This window comes from Pinus tabuliformis, chromosome 5_2 (genome assembly GCF_031772625.1).
Source record: "Pinus tabuliformis cultivar Carrire ecotype Pingquan chromosome 5_2, CPIR1, whole genome shotgun sequence".
Taxonomy (NCBI): Eukaryota; Viridiplantae; Streptophyta; class Pinopsida; order Pinales; family Pinaceae; genus Pinus; species Pinus tabuliformis.
In genome coordinates, this window is record NC_142306.1 from 633,838,081 (window position 1) to 633,862,944 (window position 24,864).

The window sequence follows — 24,864 nt, forward strand, 5'->3', positions numbered from 1 at the left end:
TGCTACCTCTGGTATCCTGTACAACTGATTTCCCAAAGTAATAATAACAGCACGGGGCCTTGATTCATACATAGCATGTCACTTCCACAAGTATGGTTGTCCTAATAATACATCACAAACTTCAAGCGGAGCAATGTCACACAATACCTCATCTATGAAGGGCTTGATGTTGTATGGAAGTCGACACTGTTGGCTCACGCGAAGATCCCGTCCTTGGTGCAGTCACTCGATGGTGTACGGTTGTTGATGTGGTGTGGTCGGTAAGCCCAACCACTTCACGACCTCTGTTGAAATGAGGTTCTTTTGGCTCCCGCTATCGACAATGAACTGTAGCAGGGAGCCCCTTACCCACATCTGGGAGTGGAAGAGACGCTCCTCCTCCTCTGGATCTTCGAGTTCATTTCTCTGGATCTTGGCAGTAGCAATAGTGGCGTTGGGATCCGCATCAAGGATCTACTTCCCTTTGTCATTCCCCTTGTCAGGTTCTGACTCAGAGTCGGAACATGCATATGATTCTGAAACCTTTAGTTCAGCCACCAGTGACTGCTTGGCCCGACACTCACTTGTGTTGTGAGTGGAGCTCTTATGGAACTCACACCATTTTGTCGTGTCCTTTTTTAGCTTTGCGGCATTGTTCTTTGCTTGTAGCTTTGGCGGGTTGTCTTGGGCTGCCCCGCCTTGGCTTTGTCCCTTGTTCTATGGTTTAGGGGCACCTTTCCCTTGCTTTGGATTTGTAGATCCAAAGTTTCGCTTCTTTTGTTTAAACTTCTGCTCGATCTTGACGGCATATCGGTATGCTATGCCGAGCGATGAGATGTTCAGGAATTCCATTTCTTCCTGGATGTACTTGTGTAGGCAGCTGTGGTATTTGAGTATCAAATGCTGCTCCTAATCCTTGATACCCAACTTCGTGCAAAGGGTATGGAAAATATTGGTGAACTCTGGCACATCTTGATCCCTTGCCTGCCGCAGCGTGGTCCACTTTATGTATTCGTCCTCATAGCTTCCAACATGGTAGTATTGCTCCTTAATGGCATCCCGGAATGAATTCTAGGTGGGTGCGGCTAAAAAAAGCGAGCCTGTAGTTTCATCCTTCTGCTCGCAGTAGGTTTCCCAGCAATCCTTGACGTGGGGGGCTACTTTGAGAAGATCGAAAACAATCTTTTCCCAACTCGAAAATTTATGAATAGAAAAATAACCCTCTAGCAGATTTAACCGTTTATCTACAGCATCTGCGTCTATCTGACCCTCAAATATGGGGATTTCAAAATTAACTTGTACCTTAAAGGGAGTGGCGTTTCCAGAGTAGCTGCTGGAAGCTCATGCGTCACTTTTGGGTAGCCGCTAAAGGATTTGGGCAAAGTTGTCCATGATCGCGTTCCGTTGTCACTCGAGGGCTTCTTCGAGCAAGATTTTGATAGGATCTCCTGCTCCCTCATCTTTCTTCTCATCCTCCATGGGAGGTCGTCGAGATTTGCGAGGCTGGTCTTGCAAAGGTTGGACTAGCTCAAGCCCTAACTCCTTATATCCCGACCTTGTTGGGGACATGCAAGAAAAACAGAGAAAAAAGCAGACCGCTCCGATACCACTGATCCAGACTTAAATAGGAATGCAACAAATTACCGAGATAACCAAATGCACAAAGATGCAGCAGAAATAATACTTCATTTCATTAATGGAAAATATTGAAATATGCTTACAACCAGAAATGGAAATAAACCAGCTAGGGCGATGCTAGCTTATCTCTCAGAAGAGATGTGTAGCTACATGCCTCTGAACTGTCTTACAATGAGGCTCGAAGGCCTATTTATTTTTGAAAAACAATGGAAAACCCTTCACATTCCAAAACCCAACCCTAGGAGATGAAACGCCAAATTGTGGGCCCCGTTTTTGGGTAAGTTGGTACATCAACTTCCCGAGGTCACGAGTTGGTCTTACTATCTCCGTTTGACGTGCATGACAGCCCGTTTGAAAGATCTCTCCGAGGACTACGACAGAAAATATGATTTTTAGGCGGAAAAATCGTTGGTAGTAGATTTCCCAGAAAACGTCATTTAGGGCCTCAAAACGACTCCGGAAGTTTAGGACCCGAAAAACTGCTAAAAATAGTAAATTGTGCTATAATTAAGGAAACTGAAAAAATTGAAAGAAGCACAAGAGGGGATCCAAGTGGAATTAGTGGGTGGCCACTAATATCCACCTGGATCAGTTGTGGAGGAGCCACAACAAGGAAAGTTGAGAGGAGATCATGTAGAGACATTTACTCATGCAGAGACCTCTAGTAGGGGGAAACGTTAGGTTAGGTGGGTTGAGGGATCACATGTAGCCATACCTCTAGGTAGGATGTTGGGTGATGTAGAGTGATTTTCCCAAGGAGGAGGGCTAGGATCCTTGAGGTACCCGACCTCTTGGATGGGACCTTGCTACAGGAGCCTCGATGTGGAGTAGCGGGAACTAACTGATTGGGTAGAGACAGATGTGGATGGAGCAGCAGAGAGAGTGACAGTGCAGGGAATCCGAAGACAACACATAGCTAGCAGGTTGCAGCAATGCCAGAGGCACAAGTGTTTTTCACAGTGCTAGGTGGCACAAAGAGGTGTGCAATGGTGCGAGATGCATGGAGATGTTGCAGTAGTGCAGATGTCAGAGAGGGAGCACTTATCAACAGCAAGTAGAGCTTCAACATCAGAGTATGTTCCTAGCCCAACAGAGTGGTCAGTTGGGAGTGTTTTTGTTCCAAGTGTTGTTGGAGCAAGTGGACCGGGTAGATGTGTTGCATGCAGAACATTCCAGAGTTACAGGATTAGGTTTGAGAGAAAGCCTTTCTTGTTGAGAGGGAGTGTTGAAAAATGTACAACAAGAAATGTTAAATTTAGAGTGTGCTAAAAATACACCTATTAAAAATAGAAGTTTGGCCAGCGAGGTCATTGGCCACATTGGGTAAGAGGTGAAACTGCTAAAAATAGAAAGTTCTAGAAATAGCATTTATGGTTCCCTTCCTATTTATAGTAGTCCCTAGTCTATTTATAGGAAGTAAAATTAATTTTTTGTCTTAACAGCAGTTGGAAATATTAATTAATTAATTCAGTTGAGTTAATTAGTTAAGGAAATTCAAATTTGAAGTCTTTGTGAGCATGTGCATGAGTTGTCCCACTGATTGAGGAATTTATCCTTAATTTCCTCCACTGATTGATGGAATAAGTATGAGTTCTATAATGAGAGAATCAGTTGACTTAGTTCTAACTAGTCAAGTCCAGTTAGATTATTTTAACAAGTTGTTAAAATAATAAAATATAGTTTGTTAATGCTTCCATGCATGTGACAACTATTATTTTAGATAACTGGGAATTCACTCATGGATAACTGTTGCATGTCAGTTCTATCAGAGACCCAGTTGAGGTTATATGTGGGACAATGTACTATCAAATTCTTGGACATTTCTAGTAAGTATTCCTTGCATGGATAAGGATCTATTATAGGAGATTGGAGGACTTGTGGCCTATATATTGAGGCCTAGGTAGTCCATGATTTTCATCTTCTGATTCAAGATCATCAGAGTACAGAGAGAGCAAGATAACTATTGAGCTTATTCTTTTTGTATTGTGAAGAGGATTTCCACTTGATTGATAATACATGGTTGGGGTTTTATGATGGTGCTTTCCTCTGGATATATCTTGTGTTATGTGTGATTACTTCTCTTGATCAGTTATGGATGTTTCTACTTGATGTTAGTCATGAATTCGATTATGCTTTTGCTTAATGTTTTGTAGAAGTATAACAAGTATCATGCTTTAGGACATTGCATATATTGGTTTGTTCTACAAGTGAAATTTCTACATCGTATCGAAGCTACCTGATTTGTAGGAAAAATTCTACAAAATTATACAGATGAATGACGTGGAAGCTAAGATGGATAGCGTGGAAGCTAAGATGGACAGCGTGGAAGCTAAGATGGATGATTTGAAGACAAGCATGGAAGATTTGAAGACAAGCATGGAAGATTTGAAGACAGTTTTGACAAAGTTTCTACAAGAAATGCTTACTAATGGTGAAAGGGTAGTAAAGGAAACTCATGATGAGAACAAAATAAATGTTAATCATGATTTCACAGACTCTAATGTTGGATCAAAGAGCCACCATGTTCCAAAGATCAATATGAGGAAATTTGATGGCAATGATCCTGGAACATGGATACTACAGATGGAGCACTTTTTCGATCTCCATAATGTGCAAAACACACAAAAGGTACGCATTGTAACTTTATATTTAGAACCAAATCAGTTTGTATGGTATTGATGGCTTTGCTCTCGTAAACAAATTGTCACTTGGGATATTTTTATGGATGAAATGATAGCACTTTATGAGGATACAAAAAGCAACACTTTTTTTAGCCAATTGATAAATCTCAAAAAAAAGGGTTCAATGATGGAGCACATTGAGGACATCCAAAAATTGAATATAAGGGTAAATGATATTCTAGAGGAGCATAGGATTAATGTGTTCATAGGGACTTTAAAAGATAATATCCAACATGAGGTTCACCTTTGGGAACCAAATTCATTGGATAAGGCATTCAGGTTGGCAAGAAAAATGGAAAGAAAAATTATGGAAACAAGGGAGCCTACCACTCACAATCGTAAAGATGGAAGTGTTGCTACCCCTAGCCATCCACAACCAACAAGGTTCACACCACAACGATTGGAAGAAAAAGGAGAAAAAGGGCTTTGTTACAATTGTAATAACAAATACGCTAAAGGTCATAAGTGTGCCAACAAAAAATTATTTTACATAGATTGTGAAGACGAGGAATAAAAGGAACAAGAAATGTCAAAAGAAGAGGATATACACCAAGAACAAACCCTAGAAAAAGAAGAAATGAATACGACCATATCTTGTAATGCATTGGCTAGAATTACCACTCCTCAAACTATCAATATAGAAGGGCATATCAAGAAGAAAAAGGTAATAGTGTTGATTGATTCGGGAATTACCCATAATTTTATTCATTGTAAGATAGCCAAGGAATTGAATTGCTTCCTGTATCCAGCACCAGAGTGTCAAGTGATGGTTGCAAGTGGAGGAACCATAAATTGCTCAGGAAAGTGCAATAATATCAAGCTATCCATGGGAGAATATGTATTGAATAGCCCAATGCTTTCCATTCCAATGGGTGTTGCTGATGTTGTACTAGGAATCCAATGGCTACAATCCTTGGGTACAATAGCTTTTAATTTTCAAGAACTTTTCATGAAATTCTCTGCAGAAGGAAAGGAAGTTGAATTAAGGGGTATTGCAGGGAAACCGGGAAAGATAATCAACTCTAACAGAATGACTAAGCTTCTAAAGAAAGAACAACGAGTTATGATTGCACAATTATGTTCACTAGAGGTTCCCACATCGAAATCATCCATTTCTCTAGATCTCCAAAAAGTCTTGAGCAATCATTCCAAGGTATTTGAGACTCCCAAAGGCCTCCCACCTATTCGTTATCATGATCATGCTATCAATTTGATTCCAGGAAGTGTTCCTCTAAACATCACGCATTACAGATATCCCTATGTCCAAAGGAGTGAAATTGAATGTATGGTTACAGAAATGTTAGAGGTTAGTATAATTCAACCTAGTCAAAGTTCTTTCTCTGCTCCAGTAGTATTGGTTCACAAGAAGGATGGATCATGGCGCATGTGTCCAGATTATAGGGAGCTCAACAAGCTCACTATTAAAGATAAATTTCCCATTCTTGTCATTAATGAATTATTGGATGAATTGCATGGATAAATTTACTTCACCAAGTTGTATCTTTGTTCGGAATATCATCAGATCAGAATGAAGACTGAATACATTCCAAAAACATCATTTAGAACTCATGAGGGTCATTATGAATTTTTGGTCATGCCTTTTGGCCTTACTAATGCATGATGAGCCCCATAAATGGGTAATTATATGGGCTCATTTTACCTCCTAACCTAGTCAAATCAACCATTCTTTTAGCTTATTGTATGATTTTCTAATTATATTTATGCTTATAGGGTGACTTGAGTTAGTTATTATGCCATGTGGTCTAGCATGTATTTAATGCAGATTATTGATGGATTTTGAGGTCAAATTAAAGGATCTAGTGGTCAAGCTGCAACAATAACTTGAAGTAGATAGAGGATGGGTATTATAGGAGGGAATCCCCCTCATTTATTTCTCCGCACTTTGAATTCCCCTTCATTCAACTCGAAGCACAAGCAGTCGAATCATGCACTAGAAGGCAGTCGAGCAAGTGGAAGATGATTGATAGTTATCTCGAGTTTTGAGAGCCAAGCTTCCCTAATTTTAAGGAAGTTGTTGGTAGATTCAAATGTATAAGTATAGAGGCCTAGGGCCTCACTAGGGTCGACTTTTTTTTCTTGTGTAAACTCTGCTCAAATTTCGAGCTTACTATTTTATGACAGTTTTATGTAATCTTTATATTTTTTGATAGTGAATATGGAATCCTTTTCGAGCTAGCACTAAGCTAACTCATAGGGCTAAAGCTCTTGGGTTAGGACCCAATCCAAGCAGCCAATATTCTCTTTGCTTTTATTTGTATGCTTTACTTCAATTTCTAGATTAGTTTGTTGTTAGATGTATTTCTCTTATGGTTAAGAATAGGTTGCTTTTGATGATTTAGTAGCTTTCTTCAAGTTGTGCTTTCTATATCAGGTTAAGAAGTGATCAGAGAAGATTCAAAAGGCTAGTAACAGTGCTTTGGCCTCTCTTCCTCCCTCTGGGACCATGATTTGAGGTAAAGACTCTATTCCTGCCCCAAAAACACAGATTTTCCTCATTCCTAGGACTTCTAGTGTTTGCAGCTCTCTAGTAGGTTGATAGTCCAATTTTTCTTTGCTTTAGATCTTCTTTACCATGTTCACTTCCTAATTTGCAAAATTCCTTTTGCATGCTTTCCTTTCTTACGACATTTCCCAGCATTTCCTTCTATACATCATAGTTTAGGCCATTTTAATGCAAAACTCTATTTTTCCTAGGATGCACTCATTTCATTGGTTGTTCGATTTTCTTGGTTGATTGTCAGTTTCTATGAAGCAGATCTCTTCTAGAAGTAGGCAAAATTACCAGAAATCACACCCTCCATCTGATCGATGCCTTATAGGTCTCCCAAACCTCACCTCAATTCTACCCTAGTTTCCTTCATTTTTCATAGAACTTCTTCCTCTCTCCTTGAGCAAACCCAGTCATCTTTATCTCTCCTGGTGATTCATGGTAGAACTTAGGCAACGTAACACCTCATTCCAACCTTCATCCACCTTTTCCACCCACTCTCACACCCTCAAAACAGTGAAAATTGCTCTCGGCCTCCTCCTGTAGGCCTCCTGTAGTTTCCCTGTTTTCCTCTTGAAGTTTTCTTGTGTCCTCCTATAGCTTTTCCTGTACGTGTTATTTTGAATGCCGAGTGTGGGAAAATCCTCCAGAAGGCCACCTAAGACCTCCTAGGACCCATCCACACCACCCTACATCCTCCCAAGCTCCAAAATTGCCCCCTAACACCACCTGCTCGCTACCGCACTCACACACAATAAATTAGATGCATGTTAAATTCACATAAAAACACATAAAAATGCAAAAATATGTTTTTGCTTATTTACTTCTAGAAATAGCATGGTTATATGTTGTTTACTTCCCTGAGTAGGTAATGGCATTTATTTCATGGTTTTCATAGTGTTTTTGGAAAAAGTAGAATTAGCTTGTTAATTAGGGTTTACTAGGTTTTGCTTTACATTCTAGTGTTTCTCCTCTCTGCAGTTAGAATAACATCTATAGAGTAATCTTTCTTTCGTTTCATCACACATAGAGCTTCTTCTAAAATCTATAGAAGTTTGCTTGAGCTCCTAGTGATCTCACACCGACTAACCAATTGACAACCTACAGTGAGAACTAGTACTTGTGCATATAGCACCGATGCTTCCAAGTTTGTTACAAACTACAGGTTGATAAAAGTAAAGTTGGTAGCTTAGGAGTTGCAGCATTCTTGCTGCAATACTGGCGCCCACCACTTTTTGGCACCATTGTCGAGAAATCATTAGAGTATTCTATGATTACTGCTTTCTTCTATTTCCTATTGCAACATTCTGCTAATAGTTTATTTCGGCAAAAGCAGACTAGTCATTTCTTTTCTTTCAGTTCTGCAATTCCTTTATTTCCTTTTCAATTCTGCAAATTTCCATTCAGCAAGTTTATTTTAGCTAGTTGCAATTTGTTTTATTCAATCAGAATTTCAGTTTCTACAGGTACCTTCAGTGTGGGGAAAAAGAAACAAAAAACAAACTAAAAATATTTCCTTTCATGCCTCGTAGGAGTAGAGATAACTTAGGAAAATTTTTGCCCAACACCCCCACTGCTTCACACAACCAACCTTCTCTCTTCTTCTATGGCTACAATCAAGTAGAACCCTTAGGTGAACATCCAGACATATTTGAAGAACCTATACAGGAAGAAGAAGAAGAAAACATTCCTCTAGAGCCAATGGCTGAAAACAAAAATGTTAGGGGAAATGGAGAGAGAATAGAGGGTACCTTCCCCATTCGGGTGACCAATGGGGACACCAAAATGAAGAATATAAGTCCTTCAACCCTACCTCACTTCCATGGTTTGACTACAGAAGTTCTTGACACCTTCTTGTTCGAGTTTGTTGTCATCTTTCGAACTTATGACTATGCAGAAGACGAGAAAAAGTTGAATCGGTTAGCTTCTACTCTCAAATACGCAGCACTGCGCTGGTTCGTGGGATTACCTAGTAATAGTATCACAACTTGGGCTTAGTTGCAACAGGACTTTAACAACAAGTATCGACACTATTTTAGGTCCAAAGATACTAAAGAAGAAATCTTCTGAATGACCATAGGAAGTGATGAGTCCCTAGAAGACTATGAAGAGAGGTTCCAACTCAATTACAAAAGGGCCAGGTGTACACTTGACCCTAAGTCTTTCAAGTTGGTCCTGCTCAGGGGAATTTGGGAAGACCTTTTAGACACCCTCCATCTACTGGCCAGGGGAGACATCTACCAACTATCCTATGAGGACATAAAGATTGTTTTTAGAAACCATTCTAGAGCAGCCAGAAAGAAAGGTAGGGAGAGTCAACCCATAGCTAGTACCTCTTCTTCCAATTCATCCATTAAAGGTGCAATTGGAAACATGCTAGAAGACTTCAAGAGTGAGATGCTGCAAACACTTACCATGAAAATGGATACCTTACATATCAAAAGAAAACAAGAGGAAGAAGAGAGGGCTTTGGCCATTTTTTTCCCTAGATGGACCAGGAGGCATCCTAGGAATGAATTCCCATTGAACTCTATAGAGGTTTGTTCATTTTGTGAAGAAGGTCATTCTACAGATAAGTGCCCTTCCTTGCCTAGACTTAAAGTTGTATACCAAGGGGCCAAAGGAGTCACTGAATAGATCTATTACATAAACCAAAGGAGGCCGCATGGACCTAGACCATAGCAGTAGGGGATGTAAGGGACATCTCAGGTATACTACAACCCCAACCAAGTCACATCCATACCTTCTTGGGACCCCTCTACTCATCCTTCCTAGTCTACACCTCCTCCTTGGTCCTTTGCATCCCAATATCATGCCCAACCAGCAACCCATTCATTTCAATCCCATTCTTAGCCGCAACCTTAGTGGAATGCATCTCATCAAGCGCCGAGGCCCCAATACAACTTTCTTCCCACTCTTATTTTCCACCACCTTCCCAACCACAGTCGTTACCTTCTACTCCACCAAGGCAACCCCAAATGCCTACCCAGCCAAATCCCAACCCAAACCCAAGCAACAGACAGGCTCGACAAGTGTATAGTCGGGAACCATCATGCCCAACTTATGATGTGGAGATTCAAGAAATTAACTTGTGATCCAGGAAAGTTCTCCCAGATAGCTAGCCTCCACCTAGGGAGGCTGAGGAACATAAAGAGGAAAGTGAACCTAAAGAAAATCCACCCTTTCTTGAGAGACTATCCATGACAATCCAGCCTACCCCAAAAGAGACTGAACTCCAGGGAGAATTGAAACATTTATATGTGAAGATACCACTTTTCCAAGCCATGAAAAATGTGCCTATCTACAATAGGTTGATCAAACAGAAGTGATTTAGGTATCCAGGAAGGCAAAAGAGAGATTCCCCAACCATTAATGTTATAGGACAACTGTCCAACCTAGTGTTGGGATAGATAATCTGTCCAAAATATCTGGACCATGGAAGGCCAGTAGTTGATGTCCACATCAATGGCACAATGGTCGCACATACTTTGATTGCTCTAGGAGCTGCCATTAATGTGATGACAAAGGACACAATCCTCAAACTTAACCTCCAAGTCTCCTTGAGGAAGACCATGACATTGTTGCAGCTAGCAGACCACTCCACAGTGACCCCTGAGGGGATTGTGGAAGATGTGATGGTCTCCATTGATTCTTGGGAGTACCCTGTTGATTTCTTCGTTCTCCAGCCAAAGTCAAAGCTCACTGGGTATCCTCTCATTCTAAGAAGACCCTAGTTGGCTACAGTTGATGCCTACATCAGTTGCCAAGCTGGGAACATGACCATAAAGAACGGGCACATGTCCAAGCAGTTAATCCTATATCCTCATTGATCAGGTGCTCATGTCCTAAGTGTCGTAAAATGCTCAAAATTTAAAATGCTTAGAACTAGTTCAAAGTTGAATGAATAAGAATTGCTCGTCTTCCTGATTCTGACGCCACAAACGGTTCGAAAAAGGGTTGCCGTATGAGAAAGTTATGCCAAAAACAAAATCGCCCAATAACCCTTAATTTTTGAATTTAAAAAAAAAAATTTAAAAAAGAATATTCCACAGAATATTCCTTGGAATATTTTGGAGGATATTCTTTTTGGACAGCGAATCAGAATCTGCCACGTGGTAGGCCCGGAGGTTGCCACGTGGCCCATGATGGCGTCAACAGGTGTGTTGTGCGCATGTTAAAACTTTGGTGGCAATGAGGTTTGATCCCACAACCTCTAAGTTATTAGCCATACGCCTTACCATTGGGCCAAATAGGCAAGTCTTATTATATGCGTGGGATAAATGTTTTTTAAAGTTTGATTTGTGTTGGATGGGGCCCGAAGGGGGCCAGCCCCCCATACCATATGACCACAGCCCAAAGCCGTGGGCTTAGAACCTAGCGCCCGGCGCGAAATCCGATGTTAACCGCCAACCGAGGATTTTGGTCACATGCACATTGATTGTAACTGTAATTTGTTTGGCGGATATTCTGGCAGGAGTGCCAAATTGGCGGGCCTAACTGGGCTCCAACTAAAGTTAGCTGGAGTGTTTCTAGGCATAACTGGAGGAAAACTTTAATTGGCCATAACTTTGGCTAGGAAAGGTGGTTTTGGATGAATTGCTTTTTGATTTTGGATATTTTTGACCTTCTGAAGCCATTGGTGTAGGTCTTACAACCATCTGAGGTCATTTGCAGAGGTTTTGGAGATGAAAGTTCTAGGAGCCACTAGGGCCCAGTATTGTGAAGACTGTATAGGGTTGCAGGTATCCATTGGAGGTGAACCAGTAGTCAATCCTGAAGGATTCAAGTGTTCTGAATCCATTTTTACCATCTATTCCACCTGTAGATGCTTCTATTTAGTTCTATATTCAATTTGAGAATTTAATTAAAACAAGGACAAGCTCATTTGGGAGCTTTGGACTCAGCAGACGTAGCCCAGGAGGGGTGAACTGCTTTATCAACTTCTTTTGCATCTGTGGTTGATTTATTTTGCAGAACAAATTCGTTTTAGTGTGTTAAACAATAAAAGGAAATAAATCTGCTATGCTTAAATGGGTCATGAATAGCTAAAAATTTCATTTGTTTTCTTTCTGCAAGACATGGACATCTTTTAAACATGTATATTTCTGAATTGAATACCTTGCAAACAATTTTACAAGTAGTTTCAAATTCAGTTCAAGTTGGTATTAGAGCAGGGTTTTGTGCAAAGATCTTCTAACTGTCTTGCAAGTATTGATGCTTACCAGGTTGAAACTTAAAAGAGGGGAAGGACAGTTGACTAGAGAACGAGAGAATCCTCAGTCAAGGAAGGCCAGAGGGCCATCACCTCCACCTTCAATTTCACCCTCAAGAGTCTCAGTAGAAGCTTCAAGAATGTCTGCACATGAAGGAGAAATTCCTGCAGACATGGATCCAAAAGAAGAAGAAAGAGTGTTCAGAAAGGCTTTCTTGGACCTCACTGAAATGGTGAGGATATTGTACCAAGAAAGAAATGAAAAATTGGCTGGAGAAGGGTCCAAACATCCATATGAAGTAGAGGACTCTTCAGGAGGTAAGAAGGATGATGATCATTCCAAGAAAGGACATGGAGGAAATGGTGATCCACCACCCCCATCGTCACCTTCTTCCTCTTCATCCTCGTCTTCTTCTTCTGTGCATAAGCATAGATCCTCTGGAAAAGGTCCTTTTTTGAAGCTTGATGTAAAATTCGAATTACCTATGTTTAATGGTGAAGTGAATGCAGAAAATCTTGACAACTGGATTAGGAAGTTGGAAGTTTACTTGAGGATCCAGAATATGCATGATGATGCCACAAAGATTTAGTTGGCTTCTTTGAGAATGGATGGAGCAGCATTGGTCTGGTGGGAGGCCAAGACTAAAGAGGAGATCAAGAAATTTGGTAAGGTTACCTTAACATGGCCTGAATTTTTGTTAGCCATTAAAAAACAGTTTTATCCTCTTGCTCACAAGCAGAAAGCCATTATGAATTCGCGAAATTTTAGACAACTTAAGGGTCAGAGTGTCCAAGACTACACCCAAGAATTCAGGAGAAGAGCTCTCTTGTTAGGGCTAGATTTATAGACCCAGGAAACCTTGCTGAAATACATTGGTGGCTTGCATAGCTACCTTAGACACACCATCTTGATGTTTAACCCTACTAGCCTGGATGAGGTTTGTGTCCAAGCTACCCATTTAGAGGCAAGGGGAAAAAACACATTTGAAGAGGGTAGAAACAATCCCCCCAAGGGGAAAAACAAAGAGAAAACCTCCAAGGGAAAGGGCAAAAAGAATGCATCTGTCAAACAGGAGAGTGAGAAAGTGATCTGTAAACACTGTTCTAAACCAGGCCATGAGGAGAAAAACTAATGGAAATTACATTCTAAAAAAAGACCTCAATCTAACAAATCCAAAGGGAAACAGAAAACTGTTGCTACTACATCTACACCACAGGATTTAGGGGATGATTCGGGTGATGAAACCAAAATTGCAGCCATGGGTTTGAAAAAATTGAAGGGAAAATAAATTGAAACTCAAGCCAGCACTAGTACCTCAAGCTGCCATGTACAAGCTCCTAATGAGGAAGAAAGAATTGAACTATTTCATGTGAGGGTGATTTCAAAACATACTAAAATTGACACACTTTTTGATAGTGTGTCACAAGAAAACCTTATATCAGAGGATTTGGTCAAGCAGCTTAAACTTGAGACCGTTCCACATCCAAAGCCATATCCACTTGGATGGATTTGCAAGGATGCAAATTTACAACTTTCGAGAAAGTGCACATTGCGCTTTACAATTACTGCACATTTTATTGACACAATTGAACTTGATGTGGTACCTTTTGATATAGCAGGAATTGTTTTGGGAAGTCCTTACTTGTTTGACAGGAAAGCTATCTTTCATCGCCATGAAAACAAATATCATCTTTTCAAAGATGGCAAGGAGTTCATTGTTAGAGCTCATCGCAAGAAGACAAATATAGCGATGGTGAATGTAGGACAGGTAAAAAGGCTGGTCAATTCAAGTAAGAATTTTGTTCTTCTTATGATTAAGCCCAAGGTTGATGTGAATCATGAGTCATTTGACAATTGTGATCCAAAACCTAAGTCAGAACTGTATGATGTAGTTGATGCATATCATGAGATGTTTCAGGAGCCAACAGGTTTGCCTCCTAAGAGGGAGATTCAGCAGGAAATCCATTTGCATCCAGATTGTCCTCTTCCAAACATACGCATGTACCACATGTCTATTATGGAGAATGTTGAAATAAAAAAGAAAATCAAGGATTTGTTGGACAAGGGTTTCATAAGGCCAAGTACTTCGCCATGTGGGTCACCGATTGTATTGATTCCAAAGAAAGATGGGACTTGGCGTATGTGTGTTGATTTCAGGGCCTTGAACAAGATAACGATAAAGAATCGTTACCCACTCCCAAGGATAGATGATTTTCTAGACTAGCTGAAAGATGCTCGATATTTCACTAAGCTAGACTTGCGCAGTGGATATCATCAAGTAAGAATTGAAGAAAGTGACATTTGGAAGACAACCTTTAAAACCAAACAAGGACTCTTTGAGTGGCTTGTGATGTCGTTTGGTTTGTGAAATGCACCTGCAACTTTCATGCGGGTAATGGATGATGTCTTGTGTCCTTTTCTTGATGACTTCGTTATTGTCTACTTAGATGACATCTTAATTTTTAGAAAGTCTAGAGAGGATCATGTCATGCATGTTAGGAAAGTACTTGATGTTTTGAAGAAGAATCAGTCATTTCTTAAAATGTCAAAGTGTGAATTTGGAAAGACTTCTTTGGTTTATTTGGGACACATAGTAGGAGGAGGTGCTTTGAGAATAGATCCTGCTAAGATTGAGGCTATTCTGAAGTGGCCTACTCCTAAATCCATAACAAAGGTAAGAAGTTTTTTGGGTGCAGCTCAATATTGGAGGAAGTTTATCTCTAACTTCTCTTCTATAGCAGCTCCTATGCATGCAGTGACAAGTCTGAAGCATGCTTTCTAATGGGGAGGCAAGCAGCAAAAAGCTTTCGAATCTTTGAAAGAGAAGATTAGTTCAGCTCCGATCCTTACATTACTGGATTTGAGACAGCCATTTGAGATACAAACCGATGCTAGTGATTATGCCATGGGTGCAGTTCTTCTACAGCATGGTAAGCCTATTGCTTTTCATTTTGAAACTTTTAATGGTGCCTTTGTAAATTATCCTACATATGATAAGGAGTTGTATGCATTGGTACAAAGCGTCAAAAAATGGAAACACTATTTTATGGGCAAAGAAATTGTTATACATACCGACCATCAGCCCTTACAGTACTTGCAATCACAAAGCAAGTTACAACAGTCACGACACTTCAGATGGATAGGCTTCTTGCAACAGTTCCATTTGGTAATAAGGTACAAGAAAGGTACTTTGAATAAGGTTGCTGATATGCTTTCAAGACCTATTATTGGTGCTGTTACTTTACTTAAGAATGATTCCATTGTACATGATAGTTACATAGAACAATATGCATCTGATGATGACTTTAAAGATGTGTATGCTAACTTGAGTAAAGGGAATCATGTAGAGGAAAATGACTATCACATGCATAAAAAAATTTTGTTTCATTTGGGCAAGTTGTGTATACCACAGGGGGAGAGAATAAATGTCATAAGAGAAGCTCATTCTTCTCTTGTTGCTGGCCATTTTGGTGTAAGCAAAACAATTGCACATCTACAGAGGTATTGCTATTGGCCTCGCATGGTAGATTCTGTTTCAAGGTTCATAAGAGGTTGTTCATTATGTGCTACAAGCAAGCCTAGTAATAGGAAGATTGGCTTTTATACTCCTTTGACGGTACCTTCTAGACCATGGGAGAGCATCTGTATGGATTTTGTAGGAGGTTTGCCAAAATCTAGAAAGTAGCCATGTTATTATTTATATGTAGTAGTTGATCGTTTCAACAAAATGTGTATACTTATGCCTTGTAAGAAAACTATAACTGCTGAACAAACTGCTGAATTATTTTTTCATCATGTATGGATTCACTTTGGTTTGCCTACTTCCATTATTAGTGACAGGGATTCCAAATTTGTGGCGAATTTTTGGTCCAACCTATGGGAGATGATGGACACAGAGTTGAAGAAAAATACTGCTTTCCATCCGCAAACATATGGACAAATAGAAGTTGTGAACAGAACCATTGTGCACCTCTTGAGAGGATATTGCAGCAAGCATCCCAAGCTGTGGGATGAACATTTTCACTACATAAAACATGCTTACAATCGTACCAAGCACTCTTCCACAAACACCTCACGTTTGAAGCTTGTTTTGGTTACTTGCCAAAATCACCTCCTGATTTCATTCTTGAGAAAGATGTTGCCACTGAGGGACATAGTGATATTGACAAAGCTCGTTCATTCATTGAAAGAATTCAGCAAATACATCAGCAAATTCAAGAACAGCTTGAGAAGAGTCAAGGCAAGTACAAGGAAACACACGACAAGCATAGAGTCGATCACAAGTTTCAAGAAGGGGATGAGGTATGGCTGTACATTAGTAAGGAAAGGATGCAAGGAGAAGGTAAAAAGCTAAAGCCTATTCGTTATGGTCCATTCAAAATCCTCAAGAAGGTTGGAAATAATGCTTTTCAATTAGATTTGTCTTCCTACATGCAAATGTATTATGTTGTCAATGTGGAGAACTTACGTTTGTATGAACCTCCTTTGGTTGTTGATCATGAAAGTGCTATTCAGCTGCCATCTATAGAAGATTTCTTTCCAGAATTCTTAGATGAGCTGAAAGAATATACAATCCTTGACAGAAGGACACGCACTTCAAGGAGGGGTAGTGTAGATTATGTTCGGGTTGGTTTCAAAGGCAGCAAACCAAATAGGGCAAAGTGGATGGAGGTGGACAGAGTGAGGGATTTGTACCCTCACCTCCTTAACAGGTAGTTGAAGGCTTTTGGGGTCCAAAAGCTTCCCAATGGGGAGGCGTGATCAGGTGCTCATGTCCTAAGTGTCGTAAAATGCTCAAAATTTAAAATGCTCAGAACTAGTTCAAAGTTGAATGACTGGAAATTGATCGTCTTCCTGATTTCGGTGCTACAAACGGTTCGAAAAACAGTCGCCGTATGAGAAAGTTATGCCAAAAACAAAATTGCCCAATAACCCTTAATTTTTGAATTTAAAAAAAAAAAATTAAAAAGAATATTCCACTGAATATTCCAGGGAATATTCTTTTTGGAAAGCGAATCAGACTCTACCACGTGACAGGCCCGGAGGCCACCATGTGGCCCATGATGATGTCAACAGGTGTGTTGGGCGCATGTTAAAACTTTGGTGGCGGTGAGGTTTGATCCCGCAACCTCCAAGTTATTAGCCATACGCCTTACCGTTGGGCCAAACAGGAAGGTCTTATTATATGAGCGGGATAAACGTTTTTTAAAATTTGATTTGTGTTGGGTGGGGCCCGAAGGGGGCCAGCCCCCCATACCATATGACCATAGCCCAAAACCATGGGCTTAGAACCTAACCGCCCGGCGCGAAATCCGATGTTAACCGCCAACCGAAGATTTTGGTCACATGCACATTGATTGTAATTGCAGTTCGTTTGGCAGAGATTCTGGCAGGAGTGCCAAAATTGGCGGGCCCGCCATATTTGGCCAACCTAACTGGACTCCAACTAAAGTTATCTGGAGTGTTTCTAGGCATAATTGGAGGAAAACTTTAATTGGCCATAACTTTGGCTAGGAAAGGCGGTTTTGGACGAATTTGTTTTTGATTTTGGATATTTTCAACCTTCTGAAGCCATTGGTGCAGGTATTACATTCATCTAAAGTCATTTGCAGAGGTTTTGGAGCCGTGAAAGTTCTAGGAGCCACCAGGGTCCAGTATTGTGAAGACTGTATAGGGTTGCAGGTATCCATTGGAGGTGAACCAGTAGTCAATCCTGAAGAATTCAAGTGTTCTGGATCCATTTTTACCATCTATTCCACCTGTAGATGCTTCTATTCAGTTGTATGTTCAATTTTAGCATTTAATTAAAACAAGGACAAGCTCATTTGGGAGCTTTGGACCTAGCAGACATAGCCCAGGAGGGGGAACTGCTTTATCAACTTCTTTTGCATCTGTGGTTGATTTATTTTGCAAAAAAAATTCATTTTAGTGTGTTAAACAGTAAAAGGAAATAAATCTGCTCTGCTTAAATGGGTCATGAATAGCTGGAAATTTCATTTGTTTTCTTTCTGCAAGACATGGACATCTTTTAAACATGTATATTTCTGAATTGAATACCTTGCAAACAATTTTACAAGTAGTTTCAAATTCAGATCACTCATTGCCAACCCTTGCTAGAACATGATCTACCTCTCTAGTTGGAGGAGGAGGATGAGGATGAAGTTTATTCTACACCACTTTGTACATTAGAAATTGCCATGGGGGGGGAACCACAAGATGAGGATGATATGATTGAAAATTTGATTCAGAATCCACCTCCCAGTGTATCACCATTAGAAGACATAGTAAGATAAACTCAAAACAACCCCTCAGTTGGTCTCTATGTGGCCAACCCCACTTCTCTCCATGTTAAAATATAGAGTTTGGCCCAGAAAGAACATTGAAAATCAATCCATTCCTATCTACTTCCCATGAGAAGGAGCTATGCAGCATACTAAGAAAACATCTAGATGCCTTCGCCTGGAGTTATAAGGAGACGAAGGGAGTGCACCCTTCAGTATGTACTCATCATATATACATCAGGGAAGATTGCAAGCCAGTCAGGCAACCTCAAATGAGGATGAACCCAGCACTTAAAGATATTGTTAAGGAAGAACTATAGAAATTGCTTGATGTAGGATTCATCTATCCCATATCTGACAGTGAATGGGTCTCTCCTTTGGTGCCAGTGCCAAAGAAAAAAGGTAAGTGGAGAATCTATGTCGACTATTAGGAATTGAACAAAGCCACTAAAAAGGACCATTTTCCTTTACCTTTCATAGATCAAGTGTTATACATTCTGGCAGGGAAAAAAATTTTCTCCTTCCTAGATGGGTTTAGCGGGTACAATAAGATTCAAATCAGCCTGGAAGACCAAGATAAGACAACTTTCACTTGTCCTTGGGGTACCTTTGTATATCGGGTTCTTCCTTTTGGTTTTTGCAATGCTCCAGCCACTTTCCAAAGAGTGGTATTGAGTATATTTTTTGAATTAGTTCATGATGTAGTAGAAATATACATGGATGATTTTACTCCTTATGGCTCTGACTTTCAGGAAGCTTTATCTAACTTAGGAAAATTTCTAGATAAGTGTATTGAGATGAACCTATCCCTCAGTCCGGAAAAATGTGAATTTTTTATGACTGAAGGAACCATGCTAGGTCATGTAATATCTCAACAAGGCTACAGCTAGACCCCAACAAAATTGCCATCATCCAAAGGGTCCCACCTCCTTCAAAGGTGAGAGATGTCAGAATCTTCCTAGCCTTAGCTGGATATTACAGGAGATTCATTAAAGACTTTAGCAAGTTAGCCTCTCCTTTGTTTGGCCTCCTAGGCAAACATGTTGAGTTCATATGGTTGGAAAGCTGTCAAGAAGCCCTAGATACCTTGAAGATCAAGCTAGTGACTACCCCAATTCTCAGAGGCCCAAACTAGGCCCTACCCTTTCAAATTCACACAGATGCCTCGAACAAAGCAATAAGAGCAGCCTTAGGACAAATTGATGAAAATTTACCTTATGCCATATACTTTAAGAAAAAACTTGTCAAAGGCATAGTTAAACTATATAGTGACCGAAAAGGAACTCCTAGCTGTCGTGCATTCCTTAAACAAATTCAGACATTATATCACAACCTATCAAACCTTTGTGCACACTGATCGTGCTGCAATGAGATATTTAATGAACAAAATAAATGTAAATGCCCGCATTATTAGATGGTTGCTTTTACTGCAGTAGTTTGATTTGACCATTATTAATAAGCCTGGTAAAGAGAATGTTGTTGCTGACTTTTTGTCTAGAGTAAATTTTCCTACAGGTGAAGAAGGAATGGTGGATGACAAAATTCCAAATGAACACCTATTTTCTATATCAGTACTCTCTCCATGGTTTGATGATATAGCAAAATACTTGGTTTCAACATAGTTCCCACCACACCTATCCTCAAAAGAGAAGAGCTAAATATTAAAGAAAAGCACCCCTTTCACCTAGATTGGATGCAATCTCTTAAAACTTGGCCCAGATAAGATCTTGAGAAGATGTGTTAGGGAGGAGGAGGTCTTTGACATCCTCGTGACCTGTCATGACAAGCCTTGTGGAGGTCATTTTGCAGCAAAAAGAACCGCCTTCAAGATATTGCACGTAGGCTACTACTGGCCCACTCTTCATCAGGATGTGAGAAGATACACGAGCTAGTGTGATCGGTGTCAGAAGATTGGGAACCCACTCCAAAGGATGAAATGCCCATGCAACCTCAAGTGACATTTGAGCCATTTGAGAAGTGGGGCAAGGACGTTGTGGGGCCTATCAACCCCCCTTCAAAGCAGAAGCATTACATCATTGTGTGCACCGACTACCTGACAAATTGGGCGGAGACAAAAGCAATCAAAGTAGCGACAAAGGAAAATGTAGTTGAGCTTTTGAGGGAAAACATATTCTACAAGTTCGGGTATCCGAGAGAGTTGGTCACAGACCAAGGCAATCAGTTTACTTCCAACCTTATTGAAGACTTGCTCACACATCATAAGATCAAGCATAAGACTTCCACCCCTTACCATCCACGAGCCAATGGGCAAGTGAAGGTCACTAACAGAGCATTGGAAGGGATCCTAACCAAGGTAGTGAGCAACAGTAGAAAAGGTTGGGTGGATAGATTAGTTGAGGCCACTTGGGCCTACAAAACAACATGGAAGACCACCACCAAGTTCACACCCTATGAACTAGTCTATGGGAAGAAGGCTTTGCTATCAATAGAGTTTGAATTCAATACCCTAAGGATGGTAGATCAACTGGAGCTAGACCTCAGCCATGCACAGAAGGAGAGATTACTTCAGCTCAATGGATTGGATGAATACAGATTGAAAGCCCTTCTCCACACAGAGGTATTTCAGCTTCAGAGAAAGATATGGCATGACAGAAATATCAGGGAGAAGAAATTCCAAGAGGGAGATTGGGCACTACTCTATGATTCAATATATAAGGATTTCAAAGGCAAGCTAAGGACAAGATGGCCGGGACCCCACACTATGGAGAAATGCAATGACATTGGTTCAGTTATGATCAAAACCATTGATGATGAAGCCATCCCCATGCTTGTCAATGGACATCGATTGAAAGTCTACAAGAAATCCCTCTCCAAGCGAGAGTTTATTGAAGATTTGAATAAAATAGTGATGGTAGTGGAGCATGTCTTAGCTTCCACTTTTCCCACTCACTGAAGAAAAAAGAGAAAAAATAATGACTCATGTGAAAACCTCCATTTGGTGCTTGAGTCCCATCATTGGGTTGAAAACCTTTTCTGAGGTGGCCCAGTAATTTCAAAAAAAAGGAGAAAAGAATAAGATCCTTGGGTGAAAACCTCCCTTGGAGGTGCCCAAGGTAGGAAATTAAGGTGAAAACCTCTCTAAGGCGCCTTAGTTGTTTCAAAAGAGAGAGAGAGAGAGAGAGAGAAAGAAAAAATGAATTTTTATTGCATTGCAAGTTTGCAAGAGGACTACAGGGAGTAGAAGTAGGTTCCAAGGGCACCCTGACATTCATACCAGCATCCATCTCATCTTCTCCACAGCTTCCTCCATCATTTTTGGCATCTCTTTCACCCCACTGTATCTCTTCCTCCAAAACTATGTTTTCTACAGGAGGCTCTGTTTTTTCTAAAGGAGGCTCCTGTAGGAATTACAGAGAGCCAAAAGTGTCTACAGGAGGCAGTTTGAGGGACAATAAAAGCTTCATGAGGAACCTATAATCCCTCTTACCATCTTCAAACCTCCTTGCCATCATTTCCAAGCCTACATCACACTCCAAGCATCATTATTATTTTTTTTCCTTTCCAAGAAAAACACAGAAAAACAATTTTTCAGTTTTGAAAAAAAAACAAAAATAAAAGGAGGAAAAGGCACCATTAACTTTACCTGAAGCTTACCTACTATCCCTCCATCATTCATCTCCACCTCTGGCATCATTCTTGAGCTCCAAGCACAGGGAAATAGCTGAAGTTTCAAGGGGAGAAGCAGCTACAAGAGCTCCTGTAGGAATTCTTGTAGCAGATGATCCCATAGAAGTCCAGCACTAGCAGCAAGGGACAACACATTTGAAGGTTGAAAAGGCACATGCAACTCAGCTCTAGCAAAAGAAGAACTTGTAAAAACACACAACAATACATCAACAAGAAGAGACAACATGCATGAGGGAAAATGAAGGCATGTAGCAGAGAAAGCCACAGCCCCTCACAGTCGACGACAGCAAATACACTTGGATTACAGGTAAGTAGCTAAGTCACTCCTCTATCTTCATTTGTGTAATTAGGAACCATACGAAGGAAATGAGATGGTTGAAATCGAAAGAGGGAAAGGTGGCTAGTTAACTTGCCCACCTTCATTTAGTTGACTCCACTTAACCGAGATATCACCCACACGTGCGCACAGTCAACTCAAGCAAAATATACGAAGGACAGGTAGCGGGAGGAAGAGTTAAATCCAATGTAGTAATGAGGGGATGATTACGAGGGGGGTCATGATGACCAAGCAGTAGGAGACCAACTGTTGGCATTATGAGATAAGTGTTGTCCTTGATGGCAAACCTCACTGATGACAAATCATAGTACAGAAGGTCAGCAGCAAGGAATTGATGATCAGACTATAAGAAGAAGAGAAAGTTCATACACGCAGGTTAGTTAAGCCCAAGTCGCGTGTACACGCAGGTTGGCGTCAGCAAAAGCGCGTGTATGTGGAAAAGTACCTTTGGTCCATGGCGGTTAGTCCTTGGAAGTTGTGCCTATGGTTTCGGACCATTGTGTCTCGACGGGCGTGTCGATCCCTAGTTTTGAAGTTGATGGTATTGGATTTCTATGGTTTTGGCTCTTGGTATTGAACAAGGCCTAAGGCTATATAAGGGGAAGGAAATCATTAGGCAAGTGTATCTGAAATGTCTTGAATATCTGATGAAGCATTAGATCCAGTATGCAGGTTATGGGTTGATGATGCATTGCTTAATCTGAGCTAAGGAGAGATCTCATCGGTTGATGGAGAACAAGATCTAAGGAGAGATCGGGATCAAATGGTTTGAAATGAACTATCTTTATGATGCTTATTCTAGATCTACATACTGACGCATGTATTGTTCTATAAGTATTATGAGTATGATTGATGTCTGGTACAGCTGCAAATTATGAAAAAGTATTTTTAGATCTGTACGCGGGTTGTCTTTGGCAAAAGCGCGTATACACGCGGGTTTGATTCATAAAAGTAGCGTATACATTGTAAAGCTTGATACTTGAAGTTGCAGATGGGTCTGATGGTTATTACAGAGTTCTGTGTCTGCTCTGTGTTCTGGTGACGGTGTTGTTAACAGGGTTTCAGTGATTCAGAGTTTGATGGTTGTTTTGAGCTTCAATGATAGTTATGGGTCCAGTATGAAAATTGGATGAAATGTGGCCTTTCAGATTATGTGTTGTGCTTCAGTGTATCCAGTCTGAAAATTGATGAAACGTGGTACCTGGAGGAGAGAAGATTGTAGGCAAGCACCTACGTACTAGTATCTAAGCTAGTACAAAAGCTAAGGGAGATCTTTGGAGCATTGTAGCAGGTAGCAGCCTGTGTACTAGTAAATGGATCGGCTAGTACAAGAGCAAAGGGGGTTGTAGCTCCCGTACTGGAATAAGACTGCACCAGTACAAATATTGTAAAAGGATTTTCTTATTAAGAAGAAGATTGAGATGACTTGCAGCAGGTGGTTTTCACCCACACTGGGTTTCCACCTTATATCTTTGTGTTCATGTGTGTGGCTTTTGTGTGATGATCTGTTCTGTTATACTGCACCTGTTCACTGTTAATATGGTTAATAATGCTCTGATATATTTACTGAAGATAAGCTAACTGAATCGTAAGATTTCTGGATATACGCTAGTTGCTTTAGACACAGAAGCGTGTACACGCGGGTTCACTTAACTAAAGTAGCGTATATGTTTCTGAGTATGAAATTGAAAAAGTTTTATCTGATCTGATAATACTGATTCATCCCCCCCTCTCAGTATTATTTCCAACACCAACGGTCCTAATCTGGGCAACGTACACCTTGCCAGCTCAGCACTCATAACTGAAAACAACCATAAAAGGTAATGAGCACTCCTCCCCGCGCATTCTCACCACCTTTTCCATAGTTTCTCCTTGTAACTCAACCACATAGAAGTCTTCGTATGCCCCCACAGCATTGTAACCACCATCCTCCATCGATTTCCTCCATTTTTTTCTCTCAGCATCTTCTACAGGAGCCTTACATGTTCTCTACAAGAGCACCTACAGGAAATCTACAGGAGGGATAGAAAGCTTCTACAGGAGGGACAGTGAGTCATTTTGAAGGGAGGAAATGTGATTTTTGGTACAAATTTCAGTATGAAGAGGTAGGGTTCAAGAATTCCCTCTGTTGAATATCAAAATGTGAAAGAGATGGTCTCAAATTAAAGATAAAATGAGTCTTTAAGAGGGTAGAAATACATAAAAAAAATTCTGTTTTTTTTTTAACACAGTCCTCTCTGTTTTTCTGTTTCACTCAAAATTCTTTGTCTCCACCTCCATATCTAGTTTTTCAAAATAATTATAGGCAGTATGACAGGGGGTTTATGAGAAAAGAGCCCACTAACTCCACTAGACTCCATGCACATCCTCAAGTGGTGGAAATATTTACAAGGGGAAACTAGATGAATTTCTTTGAGAAGTTTAGAGGGTTTGATGATGAAATTGCCCATGAATTTGCTCTCTCTTTGGTCCCTCACATAAGAACTCATGCTATTGTAACCATTAGATGCCTCTCCATTGAAATAACCCTTGAATTCATCAGTAGGTTCACTACCCTTCCTCTTGGGTTGCCTTGGAG